Source organism: Bufo gargarizans, chromosome 1, assembly GCF_014858855.1.
Source record: "Bufo gargarizans isolate SCDJY-AF-19 chromosome 1, ASM1485885v1, whole genome shotgun sequence".
Lineage (NCBI taxonomy): Eukaryota > Metazoa > Chordata > Amphibia > Anura > Bufonidae > Bufo > Bufo gargarizans.
In genome coordinates this window covers 748,415,752-748,441,244 of record NC_058080.1, presented here as the reverse complement: position 1 = coordinate 748,441,244, position 25,493 = coordinate 748,415,752, and the positions used below count along the sequence as shown (strand labels likewise).

At 44.6% G+C, this 25,493-nt stretch overlaps 1 long non-coding RNA gene across 1 annotated transcript; it reads left to right on the top strand.

The window, feature by feature from the left end:
- Positions 1-16,600: 16,600 nt before the first annotated feature.
- On the top strand, positions 16,601-17,565 carry LOC122925076. Its single transcript, XR_006387510.1, has 3 exons — positions 16,601-16,655; positions 17,086-17,209; positions 17,524-17,565. It is a non-coding gene; the product is annotated as an uncharacterized LOC122925076 (long non-coding RNA).
- The last annotated feature ends 7,928 nt before the right edge of the window (positions 17,566-25,493 follow it).

Here is a 25,493-nt window from a genome sequence, read left to right as displayed (position 1 = left end):
TTAAATGTGTCCAGCAAGTTCGAACATTGCAGGCTGTGGCAAATTGTTTTCTTTGATATATAAAAAAGTGGATGTGAGTAATAACATCTCCGGGTACAGTATTAAGTAGGGTTTTAGCCTTGGGTCAGCTGTGCGCTGTCAATAAGTAGGTCAGTTGCAGTAATAAACAAGCAAAAATATTTGTTGGAAAGTCTCTAAGATCATCAGGTTTGACCATCTCTGATGCCTCTGAAGTGCAGGTTATTTTCTGTAGGACGGACCTTCACATCTGCAGTTTTCGCTTTCCGAGCAGCTATTTCATCTTCTGTAGAGTTTCAAAATCCACAATTTAATTGTGAGCAGAAGTAATTTCAGCCATTTTACTCTCTGTATTAGAGGTTCTGTTCCCTAACGAGGCAATGTCTTACTGTAGTTGATTAATTGTAGATAGTAAGTCCCTTTGCAAGGTAACTTTTAAATCATTAAGCAAAGCCCACATGGATTCAGAGATTGGAATATTCCCATGATCTCCTGTTATGCAGAAGACAGGGGTGTAGTTGTATGTACCAGAGGCAGCGGCACAGACATTCATTTGGCGCTATGATGGGAGCTCTTCCCAGCTGTAGTAACATGATGTTCTGCAAGATTGGTAGAAGCAGCTGCAGAGGAGATCAGTGCTGGGATTGTTGAGGGAGATGCAAGAGAAGTTTGTAGCACACTCATCACTTCTGGGGACGTGGAGCCGATGAGTGCCAGAAGATCTTTGTGCTCCGATGCATGGAGGGGGCATATACAGCCAGGTCCATAAATATTGGGACATAAACACATTTCTAAAATTTTTGGCTCTATACACCACCACAATGGATTTGAAATGAAACAAACTAGATGTGCTTTAAGTGCAGACTGTCAGCTTTAATTTGAGGGTATTTTTACATCCAAATCAGGTGAATGGTGTAGGAATTACAACAGTTTGCATATGTGCCTCCCACTTGTTAAGGGACCAAAAGTAATGGGACAATTGGCTTCTCAGCTGTTCCATGGCCAGGTGTGTGTTATTCTCTCATTACCCCAATTGCAATGAGCAGATAAAAGGTCCAGAGTTCATTTCAAGGGTGCTATTTGCATTTGGAATCTTTTGCTGTCAACTCTCAAGATGAGATCCAAAGAGCGGTCACTATCAGTGAAGCAAGCCATCACTAGGCTGAAAAAACACAACAAACCCATCAGAGAGATAGCAAAGACATTAGGCATGGCCAAAACAACTGTTTGGAACATTCTTAAAAAGCAGGAACGCACCGGTGAGCTCAGCAACACCAAAAGACCCGGAAGACCACGGAAAACAACTGTGGTGGATGACCGAAGAATTCTTTCCCTGGTGAAGAAAACACCCTTCACAACAGTTGGCCAGGTCAAGAACACTCTCCAGGAGGTATGTGTATGTGTGTCAAGGTCAACAATCAAGAGAAGACTTCACCAGAGTGAATACAGAGGGTTCACCACAAGATGTAAACCATTGGTGAGCATCAAAAACAGGAAGGCTAGATTAGAGTTTGCCAAACGACACCTAAAAAAGCCTTCACAGTTCTGGAACAACATCTTATGTACAGATGAGACCAAGATCAACTTGGTACCAGAGTGATGTGAAGAGAAGAGTATGGAGAAGGAAAGGAACTGCTCATGATCCTAAGCATACCACCTCATCAGTGAAGTATGGTGGTGGTAGTGTCATGGCGTGGGCATGTATGGCTGCCAATGGAACTGGTTCTCTTGTATTCATTGATGATGTGACTGCGGACAAAAGCAGCAGGATAAATTCTGAAGTGTTTTGGGCAATATTATCTGCTCATATTTAGCCAAATGCTTCAGAACTCATTGGACGGCGCTTCACAGTGCAGATGGACAATGACCCAAAGCATACTGCAAAAGCAACCAAAGAGTTTTTTAAGAGAAAGAAGTGGAATGTTATGCAATAGCCAAGTCAATCACCTGACCTGAATCCGATTGAGCATGCATTTCACTTGCTGAAGGGAAAAAGCCCCAAGAACAAGCAGGAACTGAAGACAGTTGCAGTAGAGGCCTGGCAGAGCATCACCAGGGATGAAACCCAGCGTCTGTTAATATCTATGCGTTCCAGACTTCAGGCTGTATATGACTGCAAAGGATTTGCAACCAGGTATTAAAAAGTGAAAGTTTGAGTTATGATTATTATTCTGTCCCATTACTTTTGGTCCCTTAAAAAGTGGGAGGCACATATGCAAACTGTTGTAGTTCCTGACCGTTCACCTAATTTAAATGAAAATGCCGTCAAATTAAAGCTGACAGTCTGCAGTTACAGCACATCTTGTTTGTTTCATTTCAAATCCATTGTGGTTGTGTATAGAGCCAAAAATGTTAGAATTGTGCCGATGTCCCATTATTTATGGACCTGACTGTAAATGGGCAAAATGCTAATATAGTGGGGTCTATATCTCTGTTCCCTAGTGACACGCAGGACCACAGAACACAAATACTTGGAGAATATAAATGCTGTTCAGTACCGACTAGATACCCCTTTCTCTGATCTCTGAATATTTTATATCCCAAACAAATTGCAAACAACAGAAAAGCCAGAAGAAATCACACTCGTATTAAGACACATACAACATGTAACAGTAAAAATTACATAGTTAAAACAAAAAAGAGACATTACTCCATCAAGTTCAACCAAGGGATATGTGGGGACTTGAACCCCAGAAGGAAGTGAGACTCAGATTTCTACACATTTTTATAAGCATTAATGTAATTTACTTTTACAAATTCATCTAAACTCTTTTTAAAACTGTCCACTGTTCCTGCTGTGACCACGTCCTGAGGAAGTCTATTCCACAGATTCACAGTTTTTGCAGTAAAGAAGCTTTGATGCCTTTTTTTCTTCTCCAGATGGAGGCAGTGCACCCTTGTCTTTTGAGGGTATTTAACATGGAACAGTTTTTCACCATATTTTTTGTATGGCCCATTTATATTTTTGTATATGCTAATCATGTCCCCCCTTAGACGTCTCTGCTCAAGACTAAATACATTTCATTATTTTAATCTTTCCTGATAATAAAGCCCCTCCATGCCCCTTATCAGTTTAGTTGCTCTCCTTTGTACTTTTTCCGTCTCCAGGACATCCTTTCTGCGAACTGGTGCCCAGAATTGAACTGCATATTCCAGATGAGGCCGCACCAACTTTGTAGAGTGGTAATATTACATCCCTGCCCCGCGAGTCCATGCCTCGTTTAATCTACACTGACGAGCAAAAGGGTAAGAATATTTTGAACTTTTGACTTACAACCTGTTCTCGCATTCCCTAATAGCTCAGTGTGTTGTTAGGTTGATGAAGAAGAAGATTTCCCAAGAAAAGAAAAACGGCATAATCCAGCTCATCGATATCAGTATCTTGGACAAGAAAATTGCCAAACTGCATCATGTGAGCGCCATGACAGTTGGAAGAATACGAAATGAATTTCGTCCTTGTATTCCAAAGCCAAGAGGTTGACATCCAGGCAAAATATCGGCGTCAGCAAGTTGACTTATCACAAGATCAATCAGTTCTGGTGCAACAAACACAGCAGTGGAGGCAGCTCGTATGCTTCATAATAGTGAGATCACAGACGTCCATGCAAGCACTGTGCGACGAGCATTACACAAGCCTGGAATGGTGGCCCCAAAAAAGGTGAAGAAACCTTGACTTTAATGTCGTCATAAAATGTGTTTGCTCGAGTTTGCAAAAAACTATGAACAGTGGACAGTATATTTGAAACGATGAGTGGAAAGTCGAGAGACTGGGCTTTGATGGCTGCAAATGGGTCAGGAAGAAACAAGATAAAAGGGGGCTAACGGATCAAGAAATTGAAGGATCTGTCAAGTTTAGTGGAAGAAGCCTGACGATATGGAGTTGTTTAAAGAGGACCTTTCACTAGTTTAAAAACTAACTATATCTGTGGGCAGAGCGGCGCCCAGGGGTCCCCCTGCACTTACTAGTATGTCTGGGCGCCGCTCCGTTCACCCGGTATAGGCTCCGGTGTCTGCAGCTCCCAGGCTATGAGCTGTGCGCTACGATTGGCCAGCGCTGCAGCAAGGGACAACCCAAATACAAAAACTCCGCCCAGTACAACAGAGGGAGCTGCAGACACCGGAGCCTATACCGGGCGAACGGAGCGGCGCCCAGACATACTAGTAAGTGCAGGGGGACCCCTGGGCGCCGCTCTGCCCACAGATATAGTTAGTTTTTAAACTAGTGAAAGGTCCTCTTTAACTGTGAAACAACTCCATATCGTCAGGCTTCCTCCGCTAAACTTGCCAGATCCTTCAATTTCTTGATCCGTTAGCCCCCTTTTATCTTGTTTCTTCCTGACCCATTTGCAGCCATCAGATATAGATAGTTTTTAAACTAGTGAAAGGTCCTCTTTAAAGACATTGGATACTTGACCAGGATCGATGGTGGTCGCAATGCTAAGCTATATGTGAGTATCCTACAAGACGAGTTACTTTGTACATTCGAGTTCTATGGGTATGAAAAGGACGACCCAAATCATATGTCAAGTTTGGCGAAAAAATAGTTCAATGACAATGAAGTAAAGGCGCTGGATTGGGCCCCACAGTCCCCAGACCTCAACCCAATCCAACACTTGTGGGTAGAGTTGAAGAAAAAGCTGTATTTGTACCCAAGTGAGTCGACCAGTATGCACCAACATTGGGAACATGTAGAAGAGACCTGGGAACAGATTTCGGTCAAGACATGCTTAAATCTGATTGAGAGCATGCCCCAAAGGATTCAGGCAGTGCTGAAAGCCAAAGTTGGATTTACAAAATACTAACAAATTATAAAAATTAAAATGTAAAATTTTAGGAGCAAACAGTAACAATGCAGTTACATGAGAAGAATCTGCAGAACTAATCAGAAGACAATGCTAAATAGTTGAAAGTCCAATTTATGTATAGCCAAGATGATTGTCTATAAAATTATAGTAGTCTCGCATTCGAATCTGTAGTGGAAGGTAAGGTATGGAGCCTGAAAGTCAAAAGTTCAAAACATTGTTACCCTTTTGCTCATCAGTGTACATCCACAGCCACCACTCTGTCCAGGCTTCTACTTACCTCACTATATCCACAGCCGCCCCTCTGTCCAGGATTCTACTCACCTTTTAATAAAAATAAATCAGGGTAGTCTGACAACTTATTTTCTTAGTTAACCTGTGCTGATTATCATGATATTATGAACAGTCACATACTCCTGTATATAGTCACTTCATGCTCCGATACTCTCCTTTGCCCTGCGCAAGGGCTATTTTTTTATATTTTTTACACTGCTTTCCGCCTAGCAGTGTGCTCGGTGACATCACCGGCTCTAATGGGCGGGCTTTAGCATTGCCCTAGCCATTTTATAGGCTAGGGCAGCGCTAAAGCCCGACCATTAGTGCCGGTGACATCACTGGGCTCACTGCTAGGCAGAAGCCTCCATCTAGCTTACCCATGGAGAACCCAGTACGTCACCGGATCTCCAGAAAAAGCCTTTGCACAGGTCATATCAGAGAGCCTGGGTGAAAACGGGGATATGTCCGGGTTCAGCTCTGAATCCGGACAACCCCTTTAAGCTTTCTGGTCTAAAATTACCTGTGGAGGACCTAGAGCCCTTTTTGAATATGGGCACCACGTTTGCCTTGTGCCAGTCACTTGGCATTGTACCAGTACCTAGAGAATCTCTAAAAAATTATGAACAGTGGCGCTGAACTGAATTCTTTGAGAACTCTTGGCTGTAATTCATCTGGACCCTGGAGCCTTGTTCACATTGATGTTGTTTAACTTAGCTTGGACCATATGTACAGTTATCCAGTTGAGTATATTACTAGATGTACTAACAGCCTGGCACCACCGATATCAGCTCCTTTCTCTTCTCTTGTATATACTGAGCTAAAAAACCCATTCAGTAATTCTGCCTTCCCTTATGTTCAGTGACCCCCCCCCCTGCTTTTTTTTCCATTATTTAGGGAACCTACCTGCTCTGGCCTTATATCTGGATTTATATATCTAAAGAATTTTTTGCTTGCGGTCAGAACATACGGTGCATAACCAATCAGCGCCTGCCACGTCATGACTCTTCCGTCCGAAGCCTGATGATTCTGAGGGCAAAGACAAACCGTAAAAATATCACCAGCCTGGCGGCAATCAGCCCCGCCAAAACATAATGACAACAGGTGAAATCGTTTCATCCAAAGTCGATTCGCTCATCCCTAGTAATAAACATAGATAAATATATTATATGTATCTCAAACTGCCCCATATATTGTGAGGCCTTGATATGGTATCAATTTGTAAATAAAGTGCTGAGGTGCCTTGATAAACTAATTATACATAATATTATAAGTGCTGTAATAACCATCCCAACATAATATGATAAATACATAATTTTAGTGTAATAAAATCATGATTCGGTTAAATTAATCCATTAAATTAATTATCCATAAACTACAATATAAAAATATTATAAATGACAATTTATATGAATATTTCTCAATGCCAAATCAATCTAGCAGATATGAAAATCCATAAATACAAACACAAGGTGCCATGGTGCTAAATGCATTATGATTCAACTACTCATACCCCAAAAAAGGGGTATGAGGGGTTGGCTCTTCCTTTGTCTATGAGAATTGTTTGTTATTTTTAATTAAAATAATTTACTAAATTCATGTTTTTAATAGGGAACATAAAAAGCTCTTGGTATTTTAGTATTTTTGTCTGGCTATTTTATGTTTGTTGTACTATATCCTTTCATTCACACTGTACTGTAAAAAGGGTTAATGCACAGCCAGATAATCCTGACATTCTAGCTATGCAACATTTTGGAGGAGAAAAAACGGTCACACTGACCTTCTGACTGTCTGGTTTAGCTCTGTAGTTAAGGTCTAAAGACTTGTTTGTGTCTGAAAAATCTGCTTCGTCATTCCCATAGACTTGCATCGAAACTCTATACTAGTTAATGAAATACAGAAATTGCAACAGTGTTTCTGTTTGGGTTGTGTTTCTCCACCCCACTCCTCCCACTAGAATGTACTAGCTCAGCTAGAAACTATATATAAGGAGAGCAGTCAGAGCCTCTGGTGTTCTGCAGTTAGGGGCCAGTGCTTGGAGGGGGAGACTCCTGCCAGTGACCAGAAGAAGACGCTGAGATGGGGGTGCTGATCCACAGACTGAGGGTCGCCAGCCCTTTGGCCAGGGAGCCAGCCGGACAATTGAGCAACATTCTCTAGGCCACCAGCCTTTGGCCAGGGTACCAGCCTTCTGAGAGAGAGAGAGAGAGACAGCTAGCTCAGGTCTTTCTTTAGCACAGAACCTTATTTTACCAGGGGGGAGACTGGAGAAGCCAGCTCAGGTATGTATACTCGTACATGCGCTACGTACATACACACTGTACTTCATAAATACACATGCACTACATATATACACACACAACAGACAGGTACACACATGCAGCCCACATGGGAAAGCTGGGAGGAGAATAGGAGTGGTAGTGGTTTAAGGTGGCTGTCCTCGCTCCAGTGCTCCCTGGGGCCATGCAGTGAATGGAGGGGCATATTCTGGTTCTGAGGCTCTTTTCCTGGTGACAGTGGAGGTGCCTTTGGGGTTAGTGGTTTTCAGATGGCAGTGCTATGCAGGGATGAGGCCAGTTGTAGTGCAACAACTCCACTGTACTTTACTGCCACAATTTAGTAGACGGTTCACACAGGCACGAACAAAGTTAGCACAGTCTTTACAGTTGACATATGCAGGTTCACAAGGCTGTATATGGGGTGCAGTGGGCAAAGTAGGGTTCCCTCTGAGTCTCTCTTTCTCATAATCTGCACAATCTTCCCCAAACTGACCAAGGGATAAAACTTTCTTTCACTATATTGGTTTCACCAAAGCATCCTCAGGGGAGTACCGTGATCCAACAGATGGCCAGTCTATTCTTCAAGAATGATGGGGAACTTAAGGCTTATCGCCTTAACCAACATGCAGGGAAGTCTACAGCCACAAATTTAGTATTACTTTCTCTGATAGGTTTTCTGCACTTTCCATGGTATGGCTGCTATACTTTCTATAGAATCTAGTAACGCTTTCCCTCAGAGGCTGGCACATATGCTGTCACTTTGCTGCTTTTTATTTCACAGAGGGCAAGAGGTTTCCTTGTTCAGCTCTGCTCCTTGCTACTCACACACACTTCCTCTAGCCAAGACTGACTAGATTTCTTCTAGAGGAAGGGGTGGTACCAGCCAACACCTAGTGACAGTAACTAGGAACCTCCAGCTCTCATCATATACAGCCTTTGGGACACAATGTACAAATTACAGTGACATTAAACCCTTGCAGTGGAACACTGCTCACACAAGCACTACATACAAAAAGCATGAAAAAAAAGCAGTCTGGTTCGAGAGCTGCACTTATACAAGCAGGCAAACAACGCAAGTTTGTGAGTGTTCGTGTGTTTGAGTTCAAGTGTGTGTTTGTATTAAGTGTGTGACTTCAGATTCAGGGACTTAAGGAGGGGACTACAGTAAGGGTTCTTTCACACTTGCGTTGTCTGGATCCGTTGTGTACTCCATTTGCCGGAATTACATGCCGGATCCGGAAAAAAGCAAGTGAACTGAAAGCATTTGAAGACGGATCAGTCTTCAAAATGCGTTCAGTGTTACTATGGCAGCCAGGACGCTATTAAAGTCCTGGTTGCCATAGTAGTAGTGGGGAGTGGGGGAGCAGTATACTTACCGCCCGTGCGGCTCCCAGGGCGCTCCAGAATGACGCCAGAGCGCCCCATGCGCATGGATGACGTGTCCATGAGATCACGTCATCCATGCGCGTGGGGCGCCCTGACGTCACTCTGAAGCGCCCCGGGTGCCGCACGGACGGTAAGTATACTGCTCCCCCGCTCCCCACTACACTATACCATGGCAAACAGGACTTTAGTGTCCCAGCAGCCATGGTAACCATTCAGAAAAAGCTAAACGTCGGATCCGGTAATGCGCTGAAACGACGTTTAGCTTAAGGCCGGATCCGGATTAATGCCTTTCATTGGGCATAAATTACGGATCCGGCCTTGCGGCAAGTGTTCAGGATTTTTGGCTGGAGCAAAAAGCGCAGCATGCTGCGGTATTTTCTCCGGCCAAAAAACGTTCCGGTCCTGAACTGAAGACATCCTGATGCATCCTGAACGGATTTCTCTCCATTCAGAATGCATTTGGATAATCCTGATCAGGATTCTTCCGGCATAGAGCCCCGACGACGGAACTCTATGCCGGAAGAAAAGAACGCAAGTGTGAAAGAGCCCTAAGTTAGATTCTTATCACTGCACTATATTGTATTTTTTCTCTTTTCTTGCGTAATGCCCATTTAGTATGTGTTCCATTATTGACAGTGCAGTCCAGTCCTGGAACAGCCGTTTGAGGGTGCATATCTTTTTTCTAAATATGAGCAAATTGCCCATTTAGAATCGCACATCGAGTATCTAACCGGGCGAGTTTCAACACTGAGCTGTGTTGACAATTTGGAAAAGAGTTTGCTGCTCACTGAGCAAGCACTCTATGTTGTAGATGTGGGGGATGTGGGTAGCGAGGAGGCTCAGGAAAGTGAGGTGGGTAGCGAGGAGGCTCAGGAAAGTGAGGTAGCTAGCTGGATTACAGTTAGAAAGTGAGGTAGAGGGAAGAGTGCCAGGGAGGCTAGCCCTGATCTGACACACCCCAACAAGTTTGCAAGGTTGGCAGATGAGGAGGATATCAGTTCAGGGAGAGCACTGCTACATCCGGACCACCCGGAGACTCAATTATTAGAGGCACAGATAGGGCGATCTGCCATAAAGACCGGGATTGTCAAACGGTGTGTTGTCTTCCTGGCGCTCGAGTTTGACACATTGTGGATCGGGTTGACAGATTACTGGGAGGGGCTAGAGAAGATCCAGCTGTCATGGTCCATATCGGAACCAATTACAAAGTTAGAGGTAAGTGGAGCGTTCCTTAAAAATTATTTTAGGGATTTAGGTCACAAGCTTAGGGCAAGGACCTCAAAGGTTGTGTTTTCCGAATTACTGCCGGTACAACAAGCCACACAAGAAAGGCAGCAGGAGATTAGGGAGGTTAACAAGTGGCTCAAGAACTGGTGTAGGAAGGAGGGGTTTGGGTTCCTGGAGAACTGGCCGACTTCTCTGTTGGCTACAGGCTCTATCGTAGAAATGGGCTGCACCTCAATGGGGAAGGGGCAGCTGTGTTGGGGGAGAAGATGGCTAGAAGGTTGGAGGAGTGTTTAAACTAGGGACTGGGGCGGAGGGTAACTACGTTATAGGATGTAAATATAGTGCAGATAGAGACCAGGGGCAAGGTAATGGGACTGGGGGAGGAATGGATGGAGGGACTAGAACAGTTCAGAAGTAAAGGTGTAGGGTAAAAAATATACATAAACCTCTTAATTGTATGTATACTAATGCCAGAAGCCTGACTAATAAAACTAATGAACTGGAATTAGTGATGTGTGAGGAGGACTATGACATAGTGGGAATAACTGAGATATGGCTAGATGATAGCTATGACAGTGGGAATAACTGAGACATGGCTGGATGATAACTATGACTGGGAGGTTAATGAACAGGGTTACAGTCTGTTTAGAAAGGATTGCCAAAACCGGAGAGGGGGAGGGGGTCTGCCTTTATGTAAAGTCCTGTCTAAAGCCCACAGTCCGAGAAGATATAAGTGAGGGACATGAACATGTGGAGTCACTGTGGGTAGAAATACATGGAGGCAAAAACAATATACCAGAGTCCACAGAAAATCTGCTACTAAACGAGATAGACGAGGCGGCAGATCATAATGAGGTCATTATTATGGGGGACTTCAACTACCCAGATATAGACTGGGAAACTGAAAAGGGTCAAATCATTGGCATGCATCAAGCAGATGAAACATCTAAGGAGATTGCAGAAACTACTAAAATTGGGTTAAGAACTGTCCAACGCATTATTAAAAACTGGAAGGATAGTGGGGACCATATCGTATTCAAGGAAGAAATGTGGCGGAAAAAAAATCCTAAATAATTGTGATCGGCGATCACTTAAACGTTTTGTGAAATCAAATTGAAGAAAAACAAAAGTAGAACTCAGGGCTATGTTTTATAGTGAAAGTAAGACCATTTCCACACGCACAATGCGAAGGGAACTCAAGGGATTGGGACTGAACAGCTGTGTAGCCGTAAGAAAACCACTAATCAATGAGGCAAACCAGAAAAAAAGGCTTCAATTTGCTAGGGAGCATATAGATTGGACTCTGGAGCAATGGAAGAAGGTCATGTGGTCTGATAAGTCCAGATTTACCCTGTTCCAGAGTGATGGGCACATCAGGGTAAGAAGGGAGGCAGATGAAGTGATGCACCCATCATGCCTAGTGCAGTCTAGGTTCATCAACAGTATGTACTCCAAGAATTAGGTCAGCTGACTACCTGAACATACTGAATGACCAGGTTATTCTATGAATTGATTTTTTTCTTCCCTGATGGCACAGGCATATTCCAAGATGACAATGCCAGGATTCATCAGGCTCAAATTGTGAAAGAGTGGTTCAGTGAGCATGAGACATCATTTTCACATATGGATTGGCCACCACAGAGTCCAGACCTTAAACCCATTGAGATTCTTTGGGATGTGCTGGAGAAGGCTTTGCGCAGCAGTTAGATTCTACCATCATCAATTTATCAGCGAAATTGCAGAAGGCCTCTATGGTAAGGTGTGTCTTTTTGGTAATGACACAAAGATTTGTAACAGGGTTTATGTTCCTGGAGGGATACACCAAATGGAAAAGGACTTAGGAAAACTAGAGGAATTGTCAAAAATCTGGCAACTAAAATTTAATGTTGATAAGTGCAAGATAATGCACCTGGGATGTAAAAACCCAAGAGCAGAATATAAAATCAGTGATACAGTCCTAACCTCAGTATCTGAGGAAAGGGATTTAGGGATCATTATTCCAGAAGACTTAAAGGTAGGCAGACAATGTCATAGAGCAGCAGGAAATGCTAGCAGAATGCTGGGGTGTATAGGGAGAGGAATTACCAGTAGAAAGAGGGAGGTGCTCATGCCGCTCTACAGAGCACTAGTGAGACCTCATCTGGAGTATTGTGCTCAGTACTGGAGACCATATCTCCAGAAGGATATTGCTACTTTGGAGAGAGTTCAGAGAAGAGCTACTAAACTAGTACATGGATTGCAGGATAAAACTTACCAGGAAAGATTAAAGGACCTTAACATGTATAGCTTGGAAGAAAGACGAGACAGAGGGGATATGATAGAAACTGCTAAATACATAAAGGGAATCAACAAGGTAAAAGAGGAGAGCATATTTAAAGGAAGAAGAACTGCTACAAGAGGTTATAGTTTTAAATTAGAGGGGCAAAGGTTTAAAAGTAATATCAGGAAGTATTACTTTACTGAGAGAGCAGTGGATGCATGGAATAGCCTTCCTGCAGAAGTGGTATCTGCAAATACAGTGGAGGAGTTTAGGCATGTATGGGATAGGCATAAGGCCATCCTTCATATAAGATAGGGCGAGGGGCTATCCATAGTATTCAGTATATTGGGCAGACTAGATGGGCCAAATGGTTCTTATCTGCCGACACATTCTAAGTTTCTATATGATCTTGGTGAAAAATTGACGCAGCACTGGATGGAAATAAATCTTGTGACATTGCAGAAGCTTATGCGTGCCGTAATCAAAGCTAAAGGCGGTCCAACTAAATATTAGAGTGTGTGACCTTTTTTTTTTTTGGTGGCGGCTTTTTTTTGACAGGCAGTGTATATCTCATAAAGGAAACAGGTTCTTGGCAATAACCAAAGACAATTACCTTTCCCAACTGGTTCAGGACCCGACTAGAAGGACGGCCATACTGGACTTAGTATTAACCAATAGATCTGACAGAATAACAGACGTGCAGGTTGGGGGACACCTGGGAAATAGTGACCATAAAGTAATAACCTTCAAATTATCATTCAATAGAGCGTTTCTTCAGGGAGGAACAAAAATAGCAAACTTCAAAAAAGCTAAATTTAGCCAACTAAGAGAGGCCATAGGACTAACTAACTTGGACAAAGTCCTCAAAAATAAAAATACAGCCACAAAATGGGATCTTTTTAAAAGCATCCTAAAATCTAATTCTGAGAAGTACATATCTTATGGGAATAAAAGGTTAAGGAACAAGAAGAAACCAACGTGAATAAATAGAACTGTAAACAAGCAATAAATGACAACAAAAAAAGCATTTAAATCACTAAAATAGGAGGGTAGCGAGGAAGCACTGAAAAACTATAAGTAAAAAAATAAAATATGTAAAAAACAAATAAAAGCAGCCAAACTAGAGACCGAGAGATTAATTGCCAAAGAGAGCAAAACTAACCCTAAAATGTTCTTCAATTAGATAAATGGTAAAAAAGTATAAATCTGAAGGGGGGAGTTGCAGAGAGCGATGAGAAAGCAAAGCTATAAAATATTTTTTTCTCCACTGTATTCACTGAAGAAAATAAACTGTCAGATGACATGCAGAATGTAAAAGTAAATTCCCCATTAAAAGTGTCCTGTCTGACCCAGGAAGAAGTACAGCGACGTCTTAAAAAGATTAAAATAGACAAATCGCCAGGACCGGATGGCATACACCCCCGTATCCTAAGAGAATTAAGTAATGCCATGGCCAGATCCTTATTTCTGATATTCAAGGACTCTATACTGACAGGGAGTGTTCCACAGGATTGGCGCATAGCAAATGTGGTGCCAATATTCAAAAAAGGTACAAAAACAGCCGGGAAACTATAGGCCGGTAAGTTTAACATCCGTCGTTGGTAAACTGAATGTTTTCTAAGAGATGCTATCTTGGAGTATGTCAATGAAAATGAGAAAGTAACACCATGTCAGCATGGCTTCATGAGGAATCAGTCATGCCAAACTAATTTAATCAGTTCTTATGAGGAGGTAAGTTCTAGACTTAACAGCGGCGAATCAATGGATGTCGTATATCTGGACTTCTCCAAAACATTTGACACTGTACCACATAAAAGGTTAATATATGAAATGAGAATGCTCGGACTGGGGGAAATGTCTGTATGTGGGTAAGTAACTTGTGCATGGATAGAAAACCGAGGGTGGTTATTAACGGTACACACTCAGATTGGGTCACTGTCACTAGTGGGGTACCTCAGGGGTCAGTACTGGGCCCTATTCTCTTCAATATATTTGTTAATGATCTTGTAGAAGGCTTGCATAGTAAAATATCAATTTTTGCAGATTACACTAAAGTAATTGACACGGAAGAGGACAGTATACTGCTACAGAGGGATCTGGATAGACTGGAGGCTTGGGCAGATAAGTGGCAGATGAGGTTTAACACTGACAAATGTAAGGTTATGCACATGAAAGAAATAATGCAAGTCACCCGTACATACTAAATGGTAAAACACTGGATAACACTGACATGGAAAAGGATCTAGGAATTTTAATAAACAGCAAACTAAGCTGTAGAAACCAGTGTCAGGCAGGTGCTGCCAAGGCCAATAAGATAATGGGTTGCATCAAAAGGGGCATAGATGCCCGTGATGAGAACATAGTCCTACCACTTTACAAATCGCTAGTCAGACCACACATGGAAGACTGTGTACAGTTCTGGGCTCCTGTGAACAGGGCAGATATAGCAGAGCTGGAGAAGGTCCAGAGGAGGGCAACTAAAGTAATAACTGGAATGGGGAAACTACAGTACCCTGAAAGATTATCAAAATTAGGGTTATTCACTTTAGAAAAAAGACGACTGAGGGAAGATCTAATTACTATGTATAAATATATCAGGGGTCAGTACAGAGATCACTCCCATCATCTATTTACCCCTAGGACGGTGACTGTGACGAGGGGACATCCTCTGCGTCTGGAGGAAAGAAGGTTTGTACACAAACATAGAAGAGGATTCTTTACGGTAAGAGCAGTGAGACTATGGAGCTCTCTGCCTGAGGAGGTGGTGATGGTGAGTACAATAAAGGAATTCAAGAGGCGCCTGGATGTATTTCTGGAGTGTAATAATATTTATTATTATAGCGCCATACATTCCATAGCGCTCTACATATGATAAGCGGTGCACATACATAATACAGACAATTGCACTAATCATAAACAAGACGAGTTACAAACTGGTACAGAAGGAGAGAGGGCCCTGCCCGTGAGGGCTTACAATCTACATGGTATGGGAGAAGGACACAGTAGGTGCGGGTGAAGTTGGTCATGGCGGTATAGAGGCAGCAGGGTCACTGGTTGTAGGCTTGTCTGAAGAGGTGGGTTGTCAGGTTTCTTTTGAAGGATTCCACTGTAGGTGAGAGTCTGATATGTTGGGGGTAGCGAGTTCCAGAGAATGGGGGATGCGCGGGAGAAATCTTGGAGGCGATTGTGGGAAGAGGTGATGAGAGGAGAGAAGGAGGTCTTGTGAGGATCGGAGAGTCGTGTGGGGATGTATCGGGAAAGTAGCTCAGAGACTTTTCTGCCAGCACACAGTAGTAATGCCCACATTGAGCCCTTATCACAGTAGTTATAGCTAGATATGTGCCCAATTCAAAGGAAGTAAAAAAAAAAAAAAAAACAGTAAATATTCACCTGGTTCCTCTGATGATCACAGCTCAGCTGCTGGCGCTCCCCAGCAGGGAGGATGTACATCGTGCTGCTGTGTAGGAGGAGCAGAGGCTGATTCCCGGCCGGCACGCTGCCCCTACACACAGCAGCAGCGCCATGTGTGATAGTATCTGACAGCACCCTCAGCCATTCCAGGACCGCGGGACAGCCACTGAAATCCGGAACCATCCTGCCCGATCCGGGATGGTCGGGAGGTACACTGAAGGGGTGGGCTGTGATGTCCTCATTGAGAGAAGAAACTGAGGCCTTGATTTATCAGACCTTCACTCCAGAATTCTGGACTCAAAAGTAGGGTTTTTTGCGACTTTTTGCGTTTCTACAACACTCACTCCTGTTTTGTAATGTGGGTGTGGTCAGCTATGTTACTGAGCTTCACTCCAGCAGAACGGTGGACCAGGAAACTGGAGGAGCGTCTCCGGGCAGGAGAAGACGAGACGTCCGATGAACGTGGCCTGAGGTAAAGATAAATCCTCCCTTAGAGTTTCGTAAAGTAGTTCTGTGGATTGGTCATCAATGGTAAATATCACTTATATGCCATAAATACATGGAATAAAGCTTCTGTACTCACATTGTTATTTCTTTTGTACATGTCAGTATCACGTGTCCCAAAATACGTCATAAAAATACTGCAAAACCTCTCAGAATAATAGAAGCGGTCTGAGAACTGAAAGAGCGGGATCACTACTTCACACAGCACAGGAGCCCCGCCCCCTCAAGTCACATGACCATCACAACAAGTCCATCTACACATCTTATCCAATCCAGTACTGAGCCCCGCCCCCTGCACTGATCACATGACGGTGACATCACCCCCAGGTCCTTCTCTTCCTCTCCACTGCTGAGCTCCGCCCCCTGCACTGATCACATGACAGTGACGTCACCCCAGGTCCTTCAGCTCTGGCAGTGCAGCAGATACTGGGCAGGTCCTGGTCGGTAGTCAGGGCTCTTGTTCTCTCTGGTATCAGCCATTCCTCCAGCCTGCAGGTAAGATGAGCTGTGAGGAGACAGTGTGGTGGAGAGCTCAGACATGTCACCTCTGGAGATTCTCCTCCATTACACACAAGGAATCCTTCTCCACTCCTCAGCTTAGTATGATGGGGGGAGTAGTAGGGATAGTGGGGGTGTTATCATTTGGTGTTGGGGTGACAGAATCTGCTCCATGTGTTTGAGGATTTCACTGCCAGGAGCTTAGATACACACTGCACTGCCAGGAGCTTAGATACACACTGCACTGCCAGGAGCTTAGATACACACTGCGCTGTCAGGAGCTTAGATACACCCGGAGCTCAGGTTTTTCCCGTCAGTGCAGCTTTATGAGGGTCTGAGTTTTGCGGGATGAGTTGTACTTTTTCTCGGCCTCATTATCGGGGACATGGGACTCACTGATTAACCTTTATTCCCTTTTTTTTTGGAGATGTCCTGAAGAAAACCAGCAATACGACCCTCGTCCTGAATGACCACCAAGGATGGACAGGAAGGAGATCAGCAGAAAAATATTAGACCTCACCTTGGAGATCGTCTCCCTGCTGAGCGGAGAGGTAAACTTTTCTAGATTTCTCTCCTCTTTATTGTATTCTGTAACAAGTCAGACATCGGGAAGGAGAATCCATCATAGGAAGTGATAGGAAGAGTCCAGGGTCCTGTAGAACGGCCTCCAGACCTTCCAAGTGATGGAGACCCTGAAGATCAGCCCCCAGTATGGTGAGTGATGTATCATGTGACCAGTGACCAATAGTCATGTTGTAGGAGCCATGAGAAGGTAAGTAGGCACGTTGTACCAGGAGGAAAGGGCTGGAGGAGAGCACATGGCCCCTGAAGGGTTTATTCCCCAAGTGTCTCTCTCCATCCACAGGAGTACACAATAGTGAAGAAGACATCGGGGGACTGTGTGACTCCCATCATCCATCTCCAGGAGTCAGGAGGGCGGAGCAGGACCCCTCACCCCATCACAGAGCCTCACCCCCTGATACATGAGCAGAAGATCCTAGAACTTGCCCACAAGATGATGGAGCTGCTGACTGGAGAGGTGACACTGCTGGGAATGCTGGGAAATTCTCCAGTAACAGCACTGGAGGGGTCTGGGTGATGACGGTGTCATTGTGTTGTCAGGTTCCTATAAGGTGTCAGGATGTCACTGTCTATTTCTCCATGGAGGAGTGGGAGTATATAGAAGGACACAAGGATCTGTACAAGGAGGCCATGATGGAGGAGCACCAGCCTCTTATATCACAAGGTAAGAGCCGTCATGTGCAGTGTATACACGTGTGTGCAGTGACATGTAATGGAGGAGCACCAGCTGGCGAGGTTCATGCGGGGCCAACCCGCGGTTACTGATAGAGTTCAGACCTTTTATATTAAGGCCGGGTTCACACATGACCGATTAGCTGTGGATCAGCGTTGTTCAGTACCAGGAAAGTGGATGAGACTTCACAATTCTCACATACTGTGTAAAAAAAAAAACGCAGCGGAAACTGCCCTGTGGTCTGGTGTCAGGTTGTGCTGCAGATTTTACCCTTTTCTATGCAAAAAATGACACTACGTCTAATCCGCAGCTAATCGGTCACGTGTGAACTCGGCCTCAGTGAGATTACTCTTACCATATTTGAGAAATCGAATGAACTTAGCGGAGACTGGATGAGTCCGGCACCAGGAGGCAACCTGAATCCATGTATAGACTGGAGCATCCCAAAAACCTAGGCAGGGCTTTCAGGACGGTTTAATATTGATGACTTATGTTCAGGATAGGTCATCACTGTCTGCGAGGATCCGACACCCAGCACCCCCGACCATCAGCGATGTTTGAAGACAGCGCCGTCCATTGCATAGTGGCTGTGCTTGGTATTGCAGCTCAGCTCTATTCACTTCCATGGAACAGATCTGCGCCCAGGACCAATGAACGTGACGTCACAAGCTTAGGAAGAAGCCACAGGGCTTTCCAGAGTTCCACAGCCTCTTCAAACAGCTGATTGGTGGGGGTGGCGGTAGTTGGAACTCAACCAATCTTATCTGTCCCAAACTTGACCGAGATAATTATATAGGGAGAATACACAGCATTGGGACCACCAGGAATGGCAGATAATTCACCAGTTACACCATAAAAGGTGGAGAACATAATTCAGACCAAGTAATTGATGGTAGGTACAAGCAGATATCCCATAGAGATGAAGAGATATCGACGTGCCCCCCTCCTCCAACATGAGGTTCATCGGGGGCAGCTGTGATGACAACAGAGAGCATAGTATAGATAATGAAGTAATAGCAATATCTAGTCACTGTTCCCCGAGTAATCCTTGCTAACAAATAGCACATAGCAGTATAGAGACAGCAACCAGCTCACATGGTGGAGCATACAGCGCTGTATGCACGTGGATTTACAGCCTCAGACTTGAAAAAGAAATGTTGTTCTACTCCGAAACACATTGTCACGTATATGCAAATAAAAAGAATTGTCTCCAACCACTTGAGGTCGTGTTATTGCGCCAGGAGGTATCGAAAACAGTGGACCACCAATACCCCACACCCCTTTATTGTCATTCACTAGAGGTATGGGAGGCTGGAGATGACCAAGGTTTCTGCAGACTATAAGAAAATGGTGGGCAAAGGTAGGTCTCCCAATGGAGGAGGCAGAGCTTGAGGACCATCAGGAGTGATGTGCTGATAACCCACCTTGTTCCAGGCAGCAGTGACCAGCCTGTCTCTGGGTGCCTGTTGGCAGCTATAGGGCTGCTGCTCTAATAGTGAAGGATGGACGATCTGGCTGGAATCTGAAGACATCAGCGGTGAGGAGTCAGTGTCTTCCAGAGACAGCTGCTGTTGAGGAACATCCATGGGGTCTCTTTGAGGGGAAGCGTCAGTCGGAAGAGATGAGGGGGATTCTGGGGCCTAAGACTTGCTCTCTGAGGAGGCTGCGGGAGCAGATGTACCAGGAGGTAGATTCAAAACGAGTGCCATCTTGACAATGTGGTGGAGCTCTGAAGTAAAGAGCGCAGGAGACAGGTAGCACTTCACCAAATTCAGCTCAGTGGCAGTTATGTCTTAAGGAGGCTTCTGGTGCTTCTTGTTGCCCATCTCGGTTAGGCACAGTTGTACTTGTCCAACTAATGAATCTTCCTACAGAGGAAGATGGGGGTTTCGGTGATCTCGCAGATTCCTGTTCCTGTCCAGCAGGAAGGCGGTCTGTCATGGTCTCACAGAAAATATCCAGTAAATGTCTAAAGATATTTTTCTTTATTCCTCATAACAGCTTCTTAGGAGAAAGGAGACTTGGAGGGCGATACAGATGTAGAGCTTTCTCCACCACCTCAGTGCCTGGTGGAGAGGAGACTGGGGGTAGTTTTTTACTTCCTCCGTGTACTTTGTCTGACTGATTAAGGTCTTCACTGTGGGATCTCTTTCTAGAAATTTACCTTTATGAGCAGTAGTGTCATTGTGTCAGGAAGATGGCCTGACACCTTTCTGGTTGGTAGGGTGCTGCAGGACGCACCTAAAACACTCCAACTCCCTGCCCTGGGCCTGTGTAGAAGGAGCCATCAGCCCACTGCCTGCCATGTGCTCTCATACCCCAGAGGTTACTATCGGCCTGTGGTCTGCTAGATGCTGTGACCTAGAGACAGTTGGTGAGAAACACAGTATTATTTCCTCCTGATAACTAAACCTAGAAGTGAAGGAGCTGAGAGAAGTGTCTGATCTATAGACAGATCTACAGGAGGCCATGTATTCAGTCACTGTGTGCTTGTGTCTCCACAGATGGATCCAGGAGGAGAAATCCACCAGAGAGATGTCCCCGTCCTCTGTATTCCCAGGACTGTCCAGAGGAGAAGGTCCGAGAGAATCCTCAGGTAGATGGAGCTGAGCCCTATACACATCTACTGTATATAGGGGGGTCCTGCAGTCATAGAGGGGTCATAGATTGTGGGGGTCTCTTATGTGGATTTCCCACCTGTCTGCTGTATTGTACTGAATTGTTACAGATGAGAAATCAGGGGGAAGATCTGATTATTATTAAAGTGGAGGATGAAGAAGAGCGGATGATGGGCGATCCCCCGTGTAGGAGTGAGATGGAGGAGGACATTCCAGGAGAGGTCACCACAGGTATGGAATCATGAATGGAGAAAGTAACTTCAGATTCTGTCCTTGATGCCTTCAGGGCAGGAGGAGAATCTGATCATCAGCTGGAGATGTCCCCATCACATCATGAAGTGTTCCCCTTATCCAGCTGACGGTGATCTCTGATCAGATTCTTCTCTGATCCCGGATGTTCCTGCAGGACATGATGGTCAGTCACATCCACACACCCACTGGGGGTTATGCAGATGCACCTTTTGTGTCTGTGCTGTCATGATGAACTACATGTACGGCATTGTGCAGGAATTACATGCCGCCAGTGACCTACATGTACCTCATTTTGCATGTAAGGATAATTTTCTATGGACACCTTCAGGGCAATTTTTTTTCTTGATTTCATTTTACTCATTTTGAGCAAAACTATTTTTTTTCAGTTAGTCTTTATTAAAAATATTGAGCCGTTTTGTCACAAAGTATTAACTGTTTTACTAGCTGTGTGAATCATACTTTTTACTTTCACTTTGTGCCGGTCATCTAATAACCCTTATCTCTAAATTACTAAGAGGTCATAAACACATTGATTTAAGTAACATCAGTGAGACTAGAACTGAGCTATAATAAGTGTTCATTAGGTCACAGGTAAGGAGCCGTCAGCTGAGCTGCCTGACGGAACAGAGTGAAAATTCAAATCCTGCTACTAGAGAAACTCAAGGCTGCACAAAGACAATAGTTAAAAATTAGTAACTAAAACAAATTGAAAAAATGACTCTTGGGTCAAAATGACTACAATGCAACAATAAAAAAAAATTATCCACAAAGGTGTACATGGCCTTTAACCTCTTCCGGACACGGGGTCCTCATGTCCTGGTACTTAAGGACACAGGGCGTACCTGTCCCGTGACCCCCCCCCCCCCCCCCCGTGTCGGTGATGCTATTACAATAGAGGGGGGGGGGGGGGGCGCACACTGCCACCAATGCTATTATTACAAAAGAGGGAGGGAGGGGGGGCGGGGGCGCACACTGCCACCAATGCTATTATTACAATAGAGGGAGGGGGGGCGGGGGGGGCGCACACTGGCCACCAACGAGTTAACTACAGGGGAGGGAGGGAGGGAGGGGGGGGGGCCACTGGCCACCAATGAGTTAAAGACAGGGGGGGGGTCTGCCCCCTGCTGCCTGGCAGCACCTGCCAGGCAGCAGGGGGCAGTCATGTACACAGTTTTTTTGTATATTCTAACCTAGGGGGGGAGAGGGGAGGCCGCACACTGCCACCAATGTATTAAAACAATAGAGGGAGGAAGGGGGGGGGGGCGCACACTGCTACCAATGTTAATGCAATAGAGGGAGGGAGGGGGGGCCGCACACTGTGCCACCAATGCTATTATTACAATAGAGGGAGGGAGGAGGGGGGGGGGCGCACACTGTGCCACCAATGTTATCATTACAATAGAGGGAGGGAGGGGGGTCGCACTGGCCACCAATGAAATTTAAACTGGGGAGGGAGGGGGGTCTGCCCCCTGCTGCCTGGCAGCCCCGGATCTCTTATAGGGGGCTATGATAGCACAATTAACCCCTTCAGGTGCAGCACCTGAGGGGTTAATTGTACGGATCACGGCCCCCTGTAAGAGATCGGGTGCTGCCAGGCAGCAGGGGGCAGACATGTACACAGTTCGTTGTATATTCTAACTAGAAGCGTCCCCATCACCATGGGAACGCCTCTGTGTTAGAATATACTGTCGGATCTGAGTTTTCACGAATTGAAAACTCAGCTATGAAAAAGCTTTTATGCAGACGGATCTTCGGATCCGTCTGTATGAAAGTAACCTACGGCCACGGATCACGGACGCGGATGCCAATCTTGTGTGCATCCGTGTTCTTTCACGGACCCATTGACTTGAATGGGTCCGTGAACCGTTGTCCGTCAAAAAAATAGGACAGGTCATATTTTTTTGACGGACAGGATACACGGATCACGGCCTCGGCTGCAAAACGGTGCATTTTCTGATTTTTCCACGGACCCATTGAAAGTCAATGGGTCCGCGAAAAAAAACCCGGAAAACGGCACAACGGCCACGGATGCACACAACAGTCGTGTGCATGAGGCCTAAGGAGAAACTAAAACATGATTTTTTTTTGTTTCAAAAATGAAATCATTGTGTAAAACTTACATAAATGAAAAATTGTATACATATTAGGTATCGCCGCATCTGTAACAACCTGCTCTATAAAATTACCACATGATCTAACCTGTCAGATGAATGTTGTAAATAACAAAACAAAAAAAATCGTGCCAAAACAGCTATTTCTTGTTACCTTGCCTCACAAAAAGTGTAATCTAGAGCAACCAAAAATCATATGTACCCTAAACTAGTACCAACAAAACTTCCACCCTATCCCGTAGTTTATAAAATGGGGTCACTTTTTTGGAGTTTCTACTCTAGGGGGGCATCAGGGGGGCTTCAAATGGGACATGGTGTAAAAAAAAAAAAACAGTCCAGCAAAATCTGCCTTCCAAAAACCGTATGGCATTCCATTCCTTCTGCGCCCTACCATGTGCCCGTACAGCTGTTTACAACCACATATGGGGTGTTTCTGTAAACTACAGAATCAGGGCCATAAATATTGAGTTTGGTTTGGCTGTTAACCCTTGCTTTGTAACTGCAAAAAAAATATTAAAATGCAAAATCTGCCAAAAAAAGTGAAATTGTAAAAATTTTGAAATTGTATCTCTATTTTCCATTAATTCTTGTGGAACACCTAAAGAGTTAACGACGTTTGAAAAATCAGTTTTGAATACCTTGAGGGGTGTAGTTTCTAGAATGGGGTCATTTTTGGGCGGTTTCTATTATGTAAGCCTCGCAAAGTGACTTCAGACCTAAACTGGTCCTTAAAAAGTTTTTTTTTTTTAAATTTCTGAGAAATTTCAAGATTTACTTCTAAACTTCTAAGCCTTCTAACGTCCCCCAAAAATAAAATGTCATTCCCAAAATGATCCTAACATGAAGTAGACATATGGGGAATGTAAAGTAATAACTATTTTTGTAGGTATTACCATGTATAATAGAAGTAGAGAAATTGAAACTTGGAAATTTGCTAATTATTCTAAATTTTTGGCAAATTTGGTATTTTTTTTTATAAATAAAAATTAATTTTTTTGACTTAATTTTACCAGTGTCATGAAGTACAATATGTGACGAAAAAACAGTCTCAGAATGGCCTGGATAAGTCAAAGCGTTTTAAAGTTATCACCACTTAAAGTGACACTGGTCAGATTTGCAAAAAATGGTCTGGTCCTGAAGGTGAAATAAGGCTGTGTCCCTAAGGGGTTAAAAATAAATATATAACGGAGGATATAAAACTTCTACCTCACTTCAACTCCTGCCCTGTCGTGGACTGTAGCTCGCTGTAGTTCTGTACCTCTGGTCACTAAGGCCTCTTTCACACTTGCGTTGTCCGGATCCGGCGTGTACTCCACTTGCCGGAATTACACGCCGGATCCGGAAAAACGCAAGTGTACTGAAAGCATTTGAAGACGGATCCGTCTTCAAAATGCTTTCAGTGTTACTATGGCAGCCAGGACGCTATTAAAGTCCTGGTTGCCATAGTAGTAGCGGGGAGTGGTATACTTACCATCGGGGCGCTCCAGAGTGACGTCAGAGCGCCCCATGCGCATGGATGACGTGCCATGCGATCACGTCATCCATGCGCCTGGGGCGCCCTGACGTCACTCTGGAGCGCCCCGGGAGCCGCACGGACGGTAAGTATACTGCTCCCCCGCTCCCCGCTCCACTTTACCATGGCTGCCGGGACTTTAGCGTCCCGGCAGCCATGGTAACCACTCTAAAAAAGCTAGACGTCGGATCCGGCAATGCGCCAAAACGACGTTTAGCTTAAGGCCGGATCCGGATCAATGCCTTTTAATGGGCATTAATTCCGGATCCGGCCTTGCGGCAAGTCTTTAGTTTTTTTGGCCGGAGCAAAAAGCGCAGCATGCTGCGGTATTTTCTCGGGCCAAAAAACGTTCCGTTCCGGAACTGAAGACATCCTGATGCATCCTGAACGGATTTCTCTCCATTCAGAATGCATTAGGATAATCCTGATCAGGATTCTTCCGGCATAGAGCCCCGACGACGGAACTCTATGCCGGAAGAAAAGAACGCAGGCGTGAAAGAGCCCTAAGCTGTATGTATCCTGCTGGTATCTCACCGCAGCTCGTGACCTGTTGTCCTGTTCAAGGATGAAGACCTCTTCAACTGTGGCTCACTGCAGTGACGTACAACCCTCCTGCCCAAGTGTCTCACCAGACCCCTTCCAATGCAGGGTAAAACTTCCCAGGGTAACCGCACTTATATCTCCCCTCTAATAATGGCTGTAACAAGCTGCCTCCATCAGCAAACAACAGCTGTATGAAGCGCGGAACAGAGAGTATGTTCGTCCTCTCACATAGATCCTCCTCCCCATCAGCGCACACCTTTTTCATTCAGCTGGAAACATTTATTGCAGTTTCTGATTTATATTTTAAAGAAGTCTATAAACCTGAGATCTGGTGACGATCACGTTTTATTTCATTTTTGTGGTAAATCAGCAAAAAAACAAAACAGTTCTGGCATTTATTTATTTTTTTAAACTAGAAGTGAAGGAGCTCAGAGAAGAGTCTGATCTATAGACGGATCTACAGGAGGCCATGTATCCAGTCACTATGTGCTTGTGTCTCCACAGATGGATCCAGGAGGAGAAATCCACCAGAGAGATGTCCCC